A 19,806-nucleotide genomic window follows, 5' to 3' on the forward strand; every position below is an offset into this window, starting at 1 on the left:
CGCCACTGAATTTCCGGTCCAGGGCGCCCCAAAGGCGTTGCACACTGAAATGATGTCATGATCTGCTTGCGCCGGTGAGCGGGCGCAACGGTTTAGCACCGGCGCTAAATGCCCGCTCAATATGGGGAGAGGCGCAGGGATCGCAGCGTCCAGCCGCTCGTTGGTTATCGCTGCACTTGTCGGCCTCTTTAGGCGCTAACGGGTGGCGCAAACAACCGAATTTCTACCCCAATCTCTCCTCATAGGACAGCCCTCTCATCTCAGGAATTAATCTAGTGAACCTTCGTTGCACCACCTCTCTGGCAAGCGTATCCTTCCCTTAGGTAAGAAGACCAAAACTGTACACAGTACTCTATGTGTGGTCTCACCAGGGCCTAATATAATTGCAGCAAGACGTCCTTACTCTTATACTCCAACCCCCTTGCAATAAAGGCTAACATACCATTTGCCTTCCTAATTGCTTGCTGTACCTGCATGTTAACTTTCTGTGATTTGTGTACCAACAATTATTAGTCTCTCACCTTTTAAAAAGTATTCTACTTTTCCATTCTTCCTACCAAAATGGATAATTTCACTCTTCCCCGTATTATACTCCATCTGCCACCTTCTTGCCCAATCACTTAACTGGTCTATAGCCCTTTGCAGCCTATTTGTGCAGCCTCCCACCTAGCTTTGTGTTTTGCCCCAGTTTTTCCTCTTTGTGACAGGGTATGGTGTGTGTCTTCCATTTCCAAACTGTATACTTCTTCTCAGTGTTTCCCCAGTGGGAGGAAGTGAGGCCCTTGGCTGTTGCATATCAGTAGCTGTCTTTAAGAAATGGAGGTGGGTGAGTAGATGACCTTCCAACTACAACGTCATGGATATTGATGCAGCAGTTGCCCGAGCCTGGTCGCTTTCTGCCTAATCTGAAGTCATTTGAGATGGTGGATGGGAGTTAATGGATGTGGCTTTGCCTAAGAGACACCTCCATCATCTGTGCTAACTCCCCCCATTTCCCTGGTGCTGGGCTCTCCCTCAGGATATCCAGAGATCTGTGTGGAAGCAGACCACTGGGCAACTGTGAAGTTGTTGCAACTTTGTGTTATAGTTGTATCAACCTGATTCCTCCACTGAAAATAACATCACAAGAACACTCCAACCAGGAGCCAGAAGAGATATCTGCACAACCAACTGTTCACCTAGAAGAAGTCTTAAGGCAGGCTGCATTTTACTTTATCATCCAATGCCCAACAGTCATTTGCAAATATGTCCGATACCCTGAGAAAAATCAGGATCATCACCGTACCCCTCAACTTTACTCAAGACCTATGAATACCACTGCATTTCTCCACAACAATCTTATTCTGCACCATTCCAAATCAACTCTCGGGACAATGTTGTATTTAAACTGCCAAAAGGCATTTGACAAAGTTCCACACAAAAGGTACTTATTTTTCAAACTCAAACCTGTGGGGAAAAATCTGGATAATGGATAAGAAATAAGCTGAGGGTATACAACAATGGGATTTTTTTAGTGGAGTTATTTCGGTGTGAGGTGGAGGTACTAATTGGGTGCCCCATGAATCAGTGTTGCTTCTCCTACTTATAATGTACATCAGTGACTTGAATGCAGAAACTCAATGAAAATTGTCAACATTTTCAGATGACGCCAAACATGAAGGAACAGTAGAATTGGAGGAGACAATTCAGAAATTACAGAATGATTCAGACAAAATATATAGGTGGGCATAATCTAGCAGATGACATTTAATGCATACAAGAGTGAGGTACTACATATACGAAGGAAAAATAAATGACACACATACTCCATGATTGGTGTTGAATAAGCTAAGGATGTACTTGGAAGCGACCGAGGAATCTTGGCATACTTTACACTCAACATGTCCACCAATGCAGAGCAGTAATCAATAAAGCCAACAAAGTGTTGAACTATATAGCCAAGACAGTAGAATACAAGTCAGAGGAAGTCAAGATCAAACTGTTCAGACCACACCTTGAGTTCTGTGTCCAGGTCTGGTCACTGAGACACAAGATTGACAGTCAAGCATTGAAAGCAGTGCCACTAGTCATGCCTAATGTTAGACATCTGAGTTATGAGGAAAGATTGAAGAAATGTGAGCTTTTCATCTTTGAAGAGATGTTTAATCAGTGAACTTATAGAAGTATATGAGATAGTTAACTGTATGGAAAAAATAAATGTGGGAAATTGCATTCAAGTAAATTGCATGAGTAGGACAATGGATCGCAGGCTCAAACTAGAAAAATACAAAGTTAGAACAGCTATGAGGAAAGTTTTCTTCACACAAAGAGTGATCAATACATGGAATGAACTTCCAGGTAGAGTTCTGGAGACAAAAACCTGTAATCACTTAAGAAATAATTGAATGCTGCAATGGAGAGATATTAGGATATTTTTGGATGGATGAACTAAGATTGGTTGAATGGCTTCCCTCATCCGTAATTATCTTGTGAATTCAAATAAGATGGACTGTTTTAGATTAAATCACACGGTCTCTAGAACTCCAGTCATTTCAGTTACCTTGGAAGCTGTGCCAGAGCTTGGCCAGGTGGGCTGCAGAGAGCCTAGGAGTGGTCATGTTCTCCATGGTGGTTTGTGGATCAGTCAAGTTATGCAGCACTGCACAGATGCTCCATAGATGCTCCCAAGCTATGCAGGCTGGTTAGCAGACTCTCAAATGGCTGTATGAACAGATGATTCTGAGCTAGCAAACTGTTTTTGTAGATAGGTCCTGTAAGGTCCATGTCCTTGAGCTCAGCAACTGAAAAAGCCCTCGAGCTGGTCTTCAGGCAGCAGGTTGCTTCTCCTTCAGTTTCACATGCATTGCTGGCCCTTGATCACATCTGTGCTTTACTTGGTGCTCCCTCCTGTAACTCAATTCCTGACTCTATGGAGAAGATCTTTGCTGGTGCTTGCCACTGTAGGAGTGAGTGATGCAGGGTACTGTGAAGTGTCTGATTGAGGCTAGACATTGGGCTCCATCTCTTCCTGTAAGGCACCAGGAGGAGCAGAAGAAGAACATCTTTTAGAATGATGGCGATAAGATGTCCCTTGAAACAGAGCTTACTTGTCAAGCCATTCTATTGCATTATGTTGCATTATATGCCTGTCTGAGGGAGTGAATGAATGAGTGAGTAAGGAGATAATGAATTAAAAACAAAGAATGATATTACCTATGAGCTTCCCTCACTTTCCTCCAGTGCATCCCGGTCCAGAATCTTCAGGGCCCTCTCCTCATAAAGTGTTAACAGCCTTAGATGATATAAACACCTTTTGCTCTGAATGTGTTGCTGTCTGTTATTTGCAGCCTTCTCCTGCAACTGGATAAAAGGAGACATGTGTTAGATTCAATCTTTTGGCCTGCTGTGCTAGTTATTAACAATATTCATTGGAGGTGTACTAGTTATTAACAATATTGATTAGATCCCTGAAGTGTTGCAATTTAATCAGGTTACTAGATCAATTTGGGCCAAGCAAAAAAAAATACTTGAGCAACCAAATCTAACACAACTTATTTTGATTGCCATGATGGCTTCCTATATATTGAGGCCTCCTTATATGGATGACTCCATTGATTCAGATTCTTTCTCATTGCTCAATTTGCATTTTTCTTCAGGTTTAAGGCTTTCTTCCAGATATGCTTGCATTTTTGTCAGATATGCAATTGTCTTCCACACGTGCTTTACCATCTGCATGTTGGTAGATTGATCTTCCACACCATAGAGGGTGAACAGCATGACATCAACTATGTCTGCGCAGCTTTTTTGTTCAACTGGACCTTGCATCTTCATTGCTATCTCTCCAATTTTCCCAATATAGCACTCTCTATTGTTGGGTTGGCCCACTGTGTGCTATTTTTCCACAGTGGCTGTTGTTGCAGATGCTTTCAATTGGCAACCATAGTGCTCACGATTGTGCCAATGAAGCTGCTGCTATAACCTCCAGGAATTTGAAAAGACTTTGGCATACTAAGCTGCTAATACTTGCTATTTAAAGAAAATTTCTTTTTGTCAGGCATTTTGACCTCCAGATGCACCAGTGTGTACATGTATTCAAATGCTTGAAGAAACATAATTATTATGAAAAAAATATTCAATTTCAATATATGTACATAATATCAGCTGTGGTTGTGATTTTTTCTGCAGGTAAATTTAAGCTCTAAAACCTTAATCTTTCTAGGTCACATGTAGTTGCAATCTGGTACCCGACAAGCTGGCCGTCTGTCAATGGTAATCAAAACTAAGTACTTGCTCCCTCTGTTTGTGTATCAATAGCATTGTGCAAAAAAGACATATAGGATCATTAAATGGGCAAAATAAGATCGGCAGGGACTGTTTGCAGTTCTGGACATATGGCATCTGTGATATTTGGGTTTGAAAGAGGAGAGGAAAAAATTCAGATTTGATTTCTCCCATTTGAAAGATATTTGTCAAAGGTTTTTGATTAGTTCCTGTTTCCGATTAATTTTCATGATACAGAAGATGCATAATCTTTCAAATATCAGCACGTTTTGTATTTTTAAATCATTTTTATTTCTTCACAGGGGAATTACTTATTTTCATATGAAGAGTGAAGAAATCTAGGTGACCCAATAGGCCAAGCAGTCAAGCATTGGATTTTTAACCAGAAATCCTGAATTGAATCTCCGCTTCAGAAATCATTCAAACTTTATAACCAGCCTTGAATGAGTTTCACAAATTCTCATTCAGGCTGTTCGATGAACTGCTTTACAGTGGCAAAATGATCCAACTGAGAGAAAAGAAAATTGGATGCACAGTCCTGCCTCGCAGAAGTATCTCTTTTTACCTGATAACAAAATGATATTGTTGACAGCAGTGGAAATTTCATGTCTTGAGACTTGATGGAAGAAGCATGACGGTGGATGGCATCAGTGTGAGAGCACAAAAAGTGAAAAACATACAAATATAAGAGAACCTGTTAGAAAAATAATACAAAGCAGTATTTTCGTTTTACAAATTTGTGGTACAGTACTTGTAAAATTATAATTATCTGTAGTTACCGTGCAAATGATGATGTGCGATTCAGCATGTTTACCACTGTAAAGTTACTTCATCAGTAAATTAAGCTAAATAACTGAGCATTAGATGGAAATATCTAAACTGAACAGTTTAACAACTGAAAATGAACCACTTACAATTTCTTAATAAAGTTATTTTGTGCTTGCAAATGTTAAATCTCCATGCTTGATCCTGTTAACAAATTATAATGATGCTATAAATCAATGTAGTTTCACATGTTGCAGAATATATTCGGCTAATTTGTTACTAAGTACTTCTCTTACCGAGGGGAAATCTTAAACCGTGCTTCAAGTGTTCCTTATCTCACACACAATTGTCACACTAAAAGTCTTACAAATTGTTGGTTGGCTTGATTTAGTCAGGCCTGCTGCTCAACAGTCAATTTAAATGAGGATTTACTCTTTGAGGTAGTGCTTGAGGGAGCTTGCACTAATTAAGCCAAAACTAGGCTGAATGCTAAAATAACAATTCTATTATGTGTTCAATGTACTTTACTATTCATTACTGCAGTCAAAGACTCCACCCATTTGAACCAATGAATGTGGTCTTTCTTGCTTTCTTCTCACCCACATGCCTTCAGAAATGGGTTAAACAGCCCAATATGAGATGGAATTCCTTTGGTCCACAATACAAGAGAGAGTAAGACAGGAAACAATTATTAGTAACAGTTATTGCTGTCTTTATACTGCACCTTTCATTTCAACGGTGTGGAAATATTTTTGGCATGTTATTGCAAAAGGCCCAATATAAAACTACTGATGCAAATCAATGTAGGAGGAAACAATAGCACCTCCAAGAGCCCACTTTGTAACTTGTTATTCAAAAAAAAATTAAAGCATTAAAGTATAGCAAGTGCCTTTGAATTTCAACCATTTTTTTCCCAACTGGAAGAAACTAATTTCAATTAAATGTTAGAAAGGAAAAGCCTGTGTGTGTTTTTTTTATTCGTATATGGGATATGGGCGTCGCTGGCAAGGCCAGCATTTATTGCCCATCCCTAGTTGCCCTTGAGAAGGTAGTGGTGAGCCGCCTCCTTGAACCGCTGCAGTCCGTGTGGTGAAGGTACTCCCACAGTGCTGTTAGGGAGGGAGTTCCAGGATTTTGACCCAGCGACGATGAAGGATCGGCGATATACTTCTAAGTCAGGATGGTGTGTGATTTGGAATAAATATCCCTGGGACTGTGCCTTCCCTCACTTTATAGTGATGCAAACGAGCAGTGTAATCATGGCTCCCTGCAGCACTGAAAAGCTGTCAGTTTGTAGAAAAACAACATTAGCCCATATTTAATTTTATTATTTTAATATCGTAGCAGAATGCTGAAATGTTTGTCTTCTCGGTATTTCTCTACCAACTGAATATTAACAAATTAACTACCTACACGGCAAGGCAATCTTTAGTAACTATTACAGTTGCACAGTGTGAAACAAATTCCCACATCACAGCAAGTAGCAAAATGTAACATTACAGCAAATGCAAGGCTTTCCACTATCACATCTTGAAGCTTGTCTCTGAAGAACATCCTCACTAGGGTGATTTTCCTTTCTATCCTTGCAAACTATCAAAGTGAGATTGCCAAATTTATTTCAATTAGTGTTTAGGGTGATGTAGCTTGGTATTAAATAAGTGATGGATCTGTCATTCCTTTGTCCAAGACAGTTATACTGAAGATTAAATGAAAAACAGATCGTACTGTTATTCTGAAATAATTCATTGTAAAACGACTTTAGAAATTCATGGAAAATGGCAGTGTTGAAGTACAATATTTTTTTACATTTTGCAGTATTGTTAGCATTTGAAGATGGTGTATCTAACCCATGAGATGTCATTTTTAAAGCCACTATGAGTAAGACTTCTTTGTGGTGATGAAAAAAGCACGAAGGATTACAAAGTGAATTTGTACCAGCATTATCACACATTTCAAACTGCAGTTGCACTGATGTCGTGCACTGTCATGATTCCTAAAATAGAAGGATGAAAGAAGATAGTCGGAGAAAAAGTAGTTACAAAGGAAGATACAAAACAAATCCCAATTTTTTTCAGATACATGAAATTGGAATATTGCATATGCCGAGACCTGTTTATTTGCCTTTCTATTTATTCACCCTTCTACATATGAAAGGATAAGAAAGCATAGAAGTAAAGGTGGAGGCCATTTTATATTTACTCTTACTGGAGATGGGGAGATTCCCCTCTTGACCCCTATTTTCCACTCTCTCTCTTTTTCTCTTTATTTAACCACTTTTTCCTTTCTTGTCTTAGAAATATTATTTTGGCTCAGTAGTAGTACTCGTGCCTCTGAGGTTCAAGCTCTACTGCAAGAATTGCACACATAATCTAGGCTGACACTACATTGCAGTACTGAGAGAATGTTGCATTGTTGGAGGCACCACCTTTCAGATGAATTATGAAACCAAAGTTCTGTCTGCACTGTTCAAGTGGGTGTAAAAGATCCACAGCATTTTTCGAAGAGCAGGGGTTTCTCGGCCAACATTAATCCCTCAGCCAACATCACTAAGATAGATTTTAACTGTTCATTTATCTCAATGCTGTTTGTGGGACTTTGCTGTGCGCAATTTTGGCTCCTTCACTTGCCTACATGACAACGGTGACTTTCCTTCAAAAGTAATTCATTGGCTGTGACGCCCTGAGGATGTAATTAGGTGCCATATAAATACAAGTTCTTTTTATAACTGATTCATTTTGATTGTAAATGACCACCAACATGGATGGGGCACACAAATGATGGAGAGAAGGTTTGGATAAATTTGATGCCACAAAGAAACAGAATGGAAAATGCGCCAATTCACCACCTGATGGTTATGGAGGAACATAATGCCAGTGAGGCCTACGAGTGCAAATACATAAGCCTAGAAATTGGATAGCGCCAAATTGAGGCCTGATCCGGGTGCAGCTCCGGCATCCGCAGCTCATTGGTTAGAAACAAATAAGTCCAGCAAACCAATTTGCCATAGTCCTGCTGACGGCCTCTTTAGACGGCCAGAGGGAGCTTGCCATGTCGCAGGGTGCAGCAAGCGCAGCCAGCTGGGATGCTGGTCGAGGACCTAAGGTGAGTCTGGGATGGAGGGAGGTAATCAGGAGGGGGACGAACAGTGGCCAGCTTCATCTCTGGAGCAGTGGATGAGATTCTTACTCACACTTATGGCTCACCTATTGAAAATTGACCTAGAGTTAAAATTGGGGCATTCTATGGTCAAGTATACCTACCTTGCTGTATTCTATTGCATGTTACAATAGTCATTTTATTTGTATAAGATTTATTCACAAGATTGTTAGTAAACTCTGAAATAGTTATGTATTTATTATTGATTTCTTACTTAAATTGTAAGTTTCATACTGCTTCAAATAGAAGGGGAACCTGAATAGTGTAAATTAGCATGTTATGGATTCCTTTTGCCGTGTGCGTCAGAGCACATAAATTAGAAGTATAACTATAAAAATAAATTAAACAAATATCAAAATAACATTAACTAAAATGCAAAAAGTTTAACTTATGTGCTATAATGCATAAAGATTAAATGCTAATGAACCTAGATTTTAAAGGCTCATGGATACCTAGAACACTGTTGCAAACACTCAGATGAAAATAATCAAAAATGTTATGCCTTTTAAAACCAGTCAGGCATTGTAAAAATAGATAAATTAGATCTCATAAATTATTCATGATCAAAAGTCAAAAGGGCATTTTAATAGGTTGCCTGAGATAAGGCAGATGTTAGAATCTGCATATTTTTAATTAGAAGACCCCAAATTAAATGATCATAAATGGTCATCAATACATTTTTATCTTTCTAAACAGACAGGTCAACCGACAAAGGGATAGATGGACTTTATCAGTAAATAGTAAAATTTGAAGATTACAAAATGGCTTTAACACAGTAAAAATAATTAAAAATATGAACTTTTTCTTCATTTGAACATTAGAGAAAGTATGGGCTTCCTGAACCAACAGTTTAATTAAGGACTAATAGCCCTTCAATGGAACAAATGTCAGCTTTTATTAAATGCAGCTCTATTTTAATGTAGGTTTGTTTGAAAGAAAAGAGCTTTCCATTACAATGTAAACTTTGAAGAGTTATATTGTATAAGATCAGACAGTTATATCTGCCTATCTTGCTACTATCTATTTACATTTCTAACTCAGACGAAACTTCGGAAAGAAAAAGCTTATCAGCCATCTGAATTTTATATGATTTTCACTGCTTTAATTAAAACAGGATGGAAAACATCACTCACCAAACTGCCTGAGGCAAGTTACTTTACAGCTTTAGCAAGTTGGGGAAAAAATCTCACCTGCCTGCAAGTAAAATCAGCTTAGATAGGCAGCATTACAAACAGGTCCCATCCTGCAAATGGATGGTAACCAAATACTAATGCTAACTCCATAAAGGATTGTTCATGGAGTTCAGTGTAGAAAAGTACCCTGCATGTGCTGGATGGAAAAGACACGTGTAACTGGAAATGGAACCAACTGGCTGCTTAGAGAAGTATGTTATGGAATATGCTTGCACACCTTCTTCAACAGGACAGAACAGACGGATAAACAGATGGACAGGATTTAATTAATTCATATATTACACTATTGCTCGTGCCAAAATCCAGCTATTATGTGATTCTAAGAAAGCAGTTAGGTACATATTTAAATCAATTACAATGATACCTGTTTGTGAAATTAGAGGGCCGATTTCATCCCCCCAATCTGACGGGAATGACTCCTCCACACTCTCAGCCATAGTGGTCAAACTCCTTGGCACACTTTCCATTACCTTGTATAGCTATCTGTGTGAGGCCTGCAGTTTTCTTCTCATGGCTGGGCCCTGGAAGTCTTCATCTCTGTCATCCTCATTAGAGCTTGGAGAGGGCCTTGTTCTCCGGCGAGATCTATCCTGTGATGTCTCTGCCATCGGTTGCTGCTGCAGTCCACTGGTGTTGGGTGTTTTTCCACATGCAGGCTGCTCTAGCTCGCTATCCATCTCACGTGGAGTGCCAATGTCTGAGCTGGTGCCTGGGAGAGATGGAGTGCCTGATGTTGTACCTTAGAGTGATTGTCCTCCTCTAAGGTCTGTTCTTCTGTAGGAGCCTCTTGGTGTTGAGAAGGTTCTAGGAGAAAGAGAGAAGGGAGAAAAGTTAGGATGTAAGAGAGAGAAGCTCCACATGATCAGGTAACAGTCTGGAGAATGCAGGTTGAAGTTGATAAGCTTGCTGTATCTGTGTTGAGTTGAATGTCATGATGCTCATGACCCTGCCTGGTCTATTGATCTCCAGGGCTTTCTGCTCTGCCTGTGCAAGGGTGATGATGCTGGGGACTCCTCCACCCATCTTGTTCCTCTCCCTGGCATTATATCTTGTCCTGCAGAAAGAGAGGGCGAGAGTGAGCGTGCGTTGAGTAGTTGAGTGGAGATGAGTGGGGCTTGTGCATATAGTGGACGTGTTGAGAGCTGTAGAAGATGGAATGAGGATGGGAAGCTGATGAATATAAACAACAACAATTTGTATTTACATAGCACCTTTAACATAGTAAAACGGCCCAAGGCGCTTCACAGGAGCGTTATCAAATAAAATTTGACACCGAGTCACATAAGGGAATAGTAGGGCAGATGACCAAAAGTTTGGTAAAGGAGGTGGGTTTTAAGGTGCATCTTAAAGGAGGAAAGAGAGGTGGAGAGGTTCAGGGAGGGAATTCCAGAGCTTACGGCCTTGGCCTGAAGACATGACCACCAATGGTGGAGCGATTAAAATCGGGGATGCTCAAGTGGCCAGAATTAGAGGAGCACAGATAGCTAGGAGAATTTTAGGGCTGGAGGAGATTACAGAGATAGAGAGGGGCGAGGCCATGGAGGGATTTGAAAACAATGATGAGAATTTTAAAATCAAGGTGTTGCTTAACCGGAAGACAATGTAGGTCAGTGAGCACAGGGGTGATGGGTGAACGGGACTTGGTGCAATTTAGGACTTGGGCAGCAGAGTTTTGGATGACCTCAACTTTACGGGGGTTAGAAAGTGGGAGGCCAGCCAGAAGTGCATTAGAATAGTCAAATCTAGAGGTAACAAAGGCATGGATGAGGGTTTCAGCAGCAAATGAGCGAAAGCAGGGCAGAGTCGGGCGATGTTCTGGAGGTGGAAATAGTCAGTCTTAGTGTTGGTGCGGATATGTGGTCAGAAGCTCATCTCGGGGTCAAATATGACACCAAAGTTGCGAACAGTCTCGTTCAGCCTCAAACAGTTGCCAGGGAAAGGGATGAAGTTGGTGGCTAGGGAACGGAATTTGTGGTGAGGACTGAAAACAATGGCTTCGGTCTTCCCAATATTTAATTGGAGAAAATTTCTACTCATTCAGAACTGGATGTTGGACAAGCAGTCTGACAATTTAGAGACAGTGGAGGGGTTGAGAGAGGTGGTGATGAGGTAGAGCTGGGTGTCATCAGCATGCATGTGGAAACGGACGCTGTGTTTTCGGATGATGTCGCCGAGGGGCAGCCTGTAGATGAGAAATAGGAGGGAATTAAGATAAGTGTGTGTGATGTGAAGTAAGTAAGGAGTGCTGGGAGCTGTTGGTGGTTGATCAAATGTTACAACGTGTTATTGTGTGGTATGAATAGAGGAAAGGAAGAGGTGAGTGTGTTTGGAATGATCAAGAGAGGTATCTTAGTGTTCCATTCCGATTGTAAGTTGAAAGATGTAATGGAGGGGAAATAATAGTTGAGAGTGATGGGGGAGGGGTTGAAAGGTGTGTTGTCAGGTGGTGTTCAGAGAGGTGGAGAGATGAAAAGGTCTATTCACCCTTGCTGCTCTTTTGATGTCATTGAACCTCGTTCTACACTGAACCCAGTTACTGGGGGTGATGCTGCTGGCACTGACCCTCTCAGCCACCTCTGTCCAGGCCTGCTTGACAGTGGCCCTGGAGATGCTCCTGCAGACACTGGCGAACAGTACTTCCCTTCTGGCCTTCACTTCTCCAGTAGGACCTACAGGGATGCATCAGGTAAGTTGGTGGCAGCCCGTGGACTCACGGCTGCAGCTAGCAAGTCTTCCAGAGCTTTTTAATGAAAAATGCAAGTAGGGGATGCAACCTTGCTTTAGGAGGTGCATCCCGCTTTAAGTAGAGTTGGGGAAGATACCAGAAATTGCTTGAAAGGAGGCATGGGAGTTAAAATGGTCTGGGCCTCACTCCAACAATGTCATGAGGGCTTGCCCCCACACGCACGATACCTGTTCCGAGTTAAAATCGGCCCTTATAATTAATTACGAAACATTTGGTGGGTGGCATTCTTCTTTTAATGGTAAAGGAAGGAAAGTATGTGTCGAATTACTGATAAAACCGCAGAGCATGCAACTTTGAATGTATGATTTCTGAATTTGATAACGGCAATGAAAAAATAGGAGCCAAGCACAGTGCCTTGCAATAATGATCCTTTAATGCTTCTCAAGCAGCTAATGAGCCGCTTGACCAGTATAAATGTTAAAAAATGTGTTAATCCAGCTGTGAAGTGCACAATTTTTGGTGAAAATAGCTGAATGACAACCGAAGAAAGCTAATTTAACGTCAAACCTCTGCAAGTGCCGGTGAACTCAGGAATGGAGCAAAAATGCGGCAAGCATGGCAATATGTCACTGACAAATTGAACACTTTGTCAACCACCCAGAGAACCTGGCTGGAGATCCAGAAGAAACTGGACAACATAAAGAAGAGCACAAAGGTAGATTTTAGCAGCACAGGCCATATATGGAAATGATAGTTGTTAAGAATTTATAAAAACAGTGCACTGACTCAGAAATGTTAGCAAGGAAGCAGCAAGTAAGGCATTAGAAATGAAATGTTATACAAATTACATCATAAACACCATGATCATCGACAGGATATACTACAGGAAAGAACTTATATATCCCAAATCACCATATTTTTTTAAAATTCATTGATGGGATGTGGGCGTCGCTGGCTAGGCCTGCATTTAGTGCCCATCCCTAATTTCCCTTGAGAAGATGGTGGTGAGCCGCCTTCTTGAACCGCTGCAGTCCATATGGTGTAGGTACACCCACAATGCTGTTAGGAAGGGAGTTCCAGGATTTTGGCCCAGAGACAGTGAAGGAACGGCGATACAGGTCCAAGTCAGGATGGTGTGTGGCTTGGAGGGGAACTTGTAGGTGGTGATGTTCCCATGCGTCTGCTGCCCTTGTCCTTCTAAGTGGTAGAGGTCACGGGTTTGGAAGGTGCTGTTGAAGAAGCCTTGGCGAGTTGCTGCAGTGCATCTTGTAGGTGGTACACACTGCAGCCACAGTGCGCCGATGGTGGAGGGAGTGAATGTTGAAGGTGGTGGATGGAGTGCCAATCAAGCGGGCTGCTTTATGCTGAATAGTGTCGAGCTTCTTGAGTGTTGTTGGAGCTGCACTCATCCAGGCAAGTGGAGAGTATTCCATCACACTCCTGACTTGTGCCTTGTAGATGGTGGAAAGGCTTTGGGGAGTCAGAAGGTGAGACACTCGCCGCAGAATTCCCAGCCTCTGGCCTGCTCTTGTAGCCACAGTATTCAATTCCCACTGCTCTTATATTTAAAGATAAAAGTGCCACATAACAGGAGGGCATAGTGTGAAACGGGTAGTGGTGTCCCAGATATTATGGTGGGAATTTTAACCTGCAGGAGTGTGTGGGTTTGGGTGCGGGTGGAGGGGGGTTAAAACCAGCAAAAATGCGAGCGCATCGGGAAGCTGGCTCCAACCCACTGACGTCCGTGTTTAACTCACGCTGGCTCCAACCCACTGACGTCCGTGTTTAACTCAAGCTCGTTAGGTTGCTTGCTCGGGAGACAAAGGTTGGCTATTAACATATGGTAATCGCTCAATTGGAACTATATTTCAACTCACTTTCAAATTTAATGGCACATCCATGGGTTTCATGGGCTTCCTGAAACTTGCCAGTGGAAGCAAGGCGAGAACATGACATCAATTGAGGGGGCTAAATCAAACCCGTGGAAATACCACAATAAATACTCAGTACTCACAGCTGCTTTCTTACCTGCTAGTGGGAAAGGGTTTGTTCATCCACTTGGCCCTTCTGGCTGAAGATGGTTGCGAATGCTCCAGCCTTGTCTTTTGCACTCACATGCTGGGCTACGCCATCATTAAGGATGGGGATGTTCGTGAAGCTACACCCTCCTGTTCACCACCATTCACAACTGGATGTAGCAGGGCTGCAGAGCTTTGCGCTGATCCGTTGGTTGTGGGATCTCTTCGCTCTGTCTGTAGCATGGTGCTTCTGCTGTTTAGCATGCATGTAGTCCTGTGTTGTAGCTTCACCAGGTTGGCACCTCATTTTTAGGTATGCCTGGTGCTGCTCCTGGCATGCTCTTATTCACTCCTCTTTGAACCAGGGTTGGTCGCCTCTTTTGATGGTAATGGTAGAGTGAGGGTTATGCCAGACTATGCAGTTACAGATATTTAATTGTGTCACCCGGTAGCTGGGAGGTCCCTGTCTCTGATGGCCAGGGACACCGAAACTTCACTGATCTCCAGTGCCTCCTCCTCTGCATTTGTGAGCTGGGAAATCTATGCAGGCTCACCTCCGATTCTCTCCCTCTTCCTTGTGTTCTGTGCTCTCTTCTCCTGCAAAGAGGGAAAGAACAGAACTATGAGTGACTGTAATGGCATGTGTTCACCCGATGGATGCAGTGCATTTGGTGAGGGTGACTATAAGGGACAGGCATGAAATTGCACAAGGATGAGGGTGAGTGGGAGTGGTGAATGGATAGATGGCGATTTGAGGAAGTGCATAGAAAGAGAAGGATGTGTGTGTGCAAGGTAAGTGGGTGTGAGGAGTGATGTGATGGAGTAGGCTTGAGAAGGTAGAGTGAGGGGGTGGGGTGATGCACACAGCATGATGTAGGTGACTGTGCAACTAAACTGGTTAGGTCATTAAAGGGCTTCCTGCACTGAATCAATGAGCATAGCACTATGTTCCTGCTGCTGACCTACCTGGCCACCTCCAGCCATGCCTTCTTGGTGTCAGCAGCAGGTTTCTTCCTCCTGTTGCTGGGGAAGAGCATCTCTCTCTGGTTCCTCACAGCCCCCAGCAGCACATCAAGTGAGGCGTCACTGAACCGCGGCGCAGTCTTTGTCCATCTGGCATCCATTGTCACACCTTGTCTTCTCTTGTTTCCAACTGCAACTTATCCAAATTTCATCTTTGGATTGGGCCTTTAAAGACGAGTTGAGATGGCATCACGCGGGTCCTCATCACCTCCGCTGCCTCACATTGGATGCCAAGCCCAGAAGTAAAATGCTAATGAGACTGAAGGAGAGTGTAGAACTAGTGGTAGGCAGTAAATTAATCAAATATTCTATGATTTGGAGGGCATGTTACATCAATGTTTCCATATGCCCAGATCATACACAAATGGATAATAACGTAAAGAATGATAATACAGTACCTAAATGGATAATTATCTATTCATGATACATTATCTGCTTTCTTCATAGATCAAGGAAAGCTGGAAAGCAACTAGAAGGTTCTAATAGCAACAGCAAGGAGTACACCTGGTTTCTCTGGGCGCCCCTGCACCTGGCATCCAATGATGAGGCAAGTGAAGCAGGAGGCCACAAACGCCCCTTCCTGCATCATTTAAATCATTATACAGGGCCTGTATTACAACAGACTCATCAAAGAAACCTCATGATATCCCAGCATAGTGCAGTGAGTGCAAAGACCTGATGTAATGGATCTCCTGCCCTTTTTCCTCTATGCTCTATCTGGGAACTGAGCATTCCCCAGACACTACATTGAGGAAAATCTACCCTGTGCACTCTGTTTTGGGCAAACAGAAACTTTACCAGTGTGGATATCTCAGGAGCTTGGATTAGAGATTCCTAAGCATGGTCAGGGGTTTCTATGAATGCCAGATAACTTGCTAACCAACAGCTAAATTTTACTTATGCTGGAATGTCAGGACCTTATAGACTCTGATCAAGTCAAAGCTACTCAATATAATAATGTAATTTAATATTTTCAAAAGAAAACATTTCTTGCAACTATTTTTAATTCCCTATTTAGATCCTCCCCCACAATTATAACCATTCTTCTTCTGTGAAGTTGAAGAGGCAACCTCTCTCCATGCCTTTGTCAATGACACTGTTGGGTAAGCCACTAGAAAGAGAATGAGAACGACCCTATGTTAATTTGTTCCGTAGATGGCCTTCTATCCCCGAAGAGAAACATCTGGTTTCCAAAATTAATTGGCATTTGGCAAAGTATGGGCTAATAAATGAAAGTCAACACGGATTTGTTAAACTTGATCGAGTTCTTTGATGAAGAGGGCTGATGGGGGTTGTGCAGTTGATGTTGCGTATATGGACTTTCAAAGGCGTTTGACAAAGTACCACATAATAGACTTGTTAGGAAAACTAAAGCCCATCTGATTAAAGGGACAGTGGAAGCATGGATACAAAATTGGCTAAGGGACAGAAAGCAGGGAGTAGTGGTGAACGGTTGTTTTTCAGATTGGAGGGAGATATACAGTGGTGTTCCCCAGGGGTCGGTATTAGGACCACTGCTCTTTTTGATATATATTAATGATGATCTGGACTTGAGTATACAGGGCATAGTTTCAAAGTCTGCAGATGACACAAAACTCGTAAATGTAGTAAACAATGAGGAGGATAGTAACAGACTTCAGGAGGACATAGACAGACTGCTGAAATGGGCAGACACATGGCAAATGTAATTTAATGCAATGGAGTGTGAAGTGATTAATTTTGGTAGGAAGAATGAGGAGAGGCAATATGAACTAAAAGGTACAATTTTAAAGGGGGTGCAGGAACAGAGAGACCTGGGTTGTACGTAAACAAATCTTTGAAGGTGGCAGGTTAAGATGCCTGTTAAAAAAGCATATGGGATCCTTGGCTTTATTAGTAGAGGAATAGAGTACAAAAGCAAAGAAGTTATGCTAAACCTTTATAAAACACTGGTTAGAGTATTGTGTTCAATTGTAGGCACCACACTTTTGGAAGAATGTCAAGGCCTTGGTGAGGGTGCAGAGGAGATTTACCAGAATGGTATCAGGGATGAGGGGCTTCAGTTATGTGGAGAGACTAGAGAAGCTGAGGTTGTTCTCCTTAGAGCAGTGAAGGTTAAGAGGAGATTTGATAACTGTGTTTAAAATCATGAACGGTTTTGATAGAGTAAAGAAGGTGAAACTATTTCCAGTGGCAGAAGGGTCGGTAAGCAACGGACACAGTTTTAAGGTGATTGGTAAAAGAACCAGAGGTGACATGAGGAAACATTTTTTTACCCAGCGAGCTGTTGTGATCTGGAATGCACAACCTGAAGGGGTGGTGGAAGCAGATCCTATAGTAACATTCAAAAGAGAATTGGATAAATACTTGAAGGGAAAAGAAATACAGGGCTGTGAGGATAGAGCAGGGGACTGGGACTAATTGGATAGCCCTACCAAAGACCCGTCACAGGCACAATGGGCTGAATGACTTCCTTCTGTGCTGTATTATTCTATGATTAACGTACCAACTTACTGCACTGTCCTTGAAATTAATCTTTTCATCAAGAAGTGTATGCCTTTTTTGTGGTTAAATATCCCAGTTATATTTAGAAATCAGCATTGCTTGATTTCCTGTTTAGCCTTTCATTGTTCTAAAATAAAAATGACAATTAAAATGCTAAATAATGCACAATGCCATGTGAATTTGCCTTTTTGATCTTTTCAGAGAAGAGTACGTGTGCCAAAAAGAAGGTTGTGGATTGATAAACATGGCAATATAGATTTGCTAGACATTTTCAGCGCCAGTTCACATATTCAAATTTTAAAAGCCCAAAATTAAAGCAGACATTTTCAACATCATTTCAAATAGCGGAAACCGTGACTTCCACACTCATTGAAGTTTTTTGAAGCATGATACCTCAAAGGTTTTACAAAGAAAAACTGCAAGGTCAAAATGAAGACATGGAAAAAATAAGCTGCCAAATTTAGATCAATATCAACTTTAGGAAAACTACTTTAGTCACCAAGTGGCACTTAGAGGCCCAAATTATTTCCTTTGGACCTTCTGTGTCTCCTTTATCTTTAAACACTAGTGTCAGGAAAGAGTTCTCCAAATGACAGTGAGTCAATAACAGCAGAAAGTCTTCTAACTGTACTTCCAATTGATCTGCCAAATCATAATAGTTGAGGAACCCTCCTTTCTAATAACAGCACTAGATGATGGAATAGGAAATATAACAGCTGAAGGAACAATGCTTGAAAAGGGAGGAAAAGTCAAAAGACTCCTGATTCTACTTCTGAATTACACAAAAGGTCCCATTCAAGTTTTTTTACATTGATTTTTGTGCTCATTAATGTGAAGGTTGTTAACACTGGGGAATGGAACACTTTGCTGTTTCAAGCACCCTGTTCCACCTCTCTGGTATACTAAAATACAGACAGTAGCTTAGTAAAGCTCTTAACAATGTGCTTCAGCCTCAACCTTAGAAGAGTGTTCCTAATGTTACATTTCCACTTCCCATACTATCCATCTCTGTGGCCTCTCTGAATGAATGTGCAAGTTTATGCCATATTGTGGTTGCAAACTTCTACCAAATTGTGGGCTTTGTCCAATAGGAACTGTACTGAGACTGCCTAATTTCATTTCCTGTAGGGACCTACAGCCAGCAGAGATTTTGGCTGTGAGCTAGTTTCAAACCCATGTTCCAAGGGTGAAAGGCAATATGCTAACCTACCACGAATGTTGCTTCAAGCTTTGACTGCAAAAAGTATTCCATCCAGTCCTCCATGGCATGACATCCATTTTTCCAACCAAGATGCAATATTGATATTATGTTGGAACTGGGTAAAGGAAACAATGTTGGTGGGTTCAAAAGACACCCCAGAGGTGATTGGGCAGTGTTCAAGCTCAATATGGTGCTCAACCCTTTGGTTGTCTTTTATTAAAATTCCTAATTAATATAACGAATTTTTTTTGAAGCGATACCCATCAAGATCGCTCTACTGTCTTCCTATACTTGAAAGTTTGACCTATAAAAATATGCCATTGTATCTTTATGCTGGCTGGCACTTTATTGCAGTACAAAGGTAGTGTTGCAATGTTGGAAATGCCATCTTTCAGGGAGAAATATCTAATATTCTGATACCAAGGCCCTGACTGGCCTTTCAGCTGCACATGGAAAATCTCATGCCATTATTTGAAGGAGCAGGGCCAACATTTCTCCATCAATCAACACCACCAAAAACAGATTTACATTTTGTTGCAAGGGGGTTGGAGTACAAGAGTAAGGACAATTGTACAGGGCTTTGGTGAGACCACATCTGGAGTACTGTGCACAGTTTTGGTCTCCTTATCTGAGGAAAGATAAGGCGGTGCAATGAAGGTTCATTAGATTGATTCCTGGGATGAGAGGGTTGTCCTATGAGGAGAGATTGAGTAGATTGGGCCTATACTCTCTGGAGTTTAGAAGAATGAGAGGTGATCTCATTGAAACATACAAGATTCTGAGGGGGATTGACAGGGTAGATACTGAGAGGTTTTTCCCCCTGGCTGGAAAGTCTTGAACTAGGGGACATAGTTTTAGGATATGGGCTAGGCCATTTAAGACTGAGATGAGAAGAAATTTCTCAGAGGGTTGTGAATATTTGGAATTCACTACCACAAAGGGCTGTGGCTGCTGAATCGTTGAGTATATTCAAAGCTGAGATTGATAGATTTTTGGACTCTCGGGGAATCAAGGGATATG

General features: G+C 41.7%; 1 long non-coding RNA gene across 1 annotated transcript; it reads right to left on the reverse strand.

The window, feature by feature from the left end:
* Positions 1 to 1,613: 1,613 nt before the first annotated feature.
* LOC147116637 (uncharacterized) lies at positions 1,614 to 10,426 on the reverse strand. The gene is made up of 4 exons (XR_015078846.1): positions 9,845 to 10,426; positions 4,826 to 4,876; positions 3,193 to 3,339; positions 1,614 to 3,007 (listed from the first exon to the last, which is right to left on the reverse strand). It is a non-coding gene; the product is annotated as an uncharacterized LOC147116637 (long non-coding RNA).
* Positions 10,427 to 19,806: the final 9,380 nt, after the last annotated feature.

Source organism: Somniosus microcephalus, chromosome 6, assembly GCF_052327205.1.
Source record: "Somniosus microcephalus isolate GS21.2 chromosome 6, FLI_Smic_1.0, whole genome shotgun sequence".
NCBI lineage: Eukaryota > Metazoa > Chordata > Chondrichthyes > Squaliformes > Somniosidae > Somniosus > Somniosus microcephalus.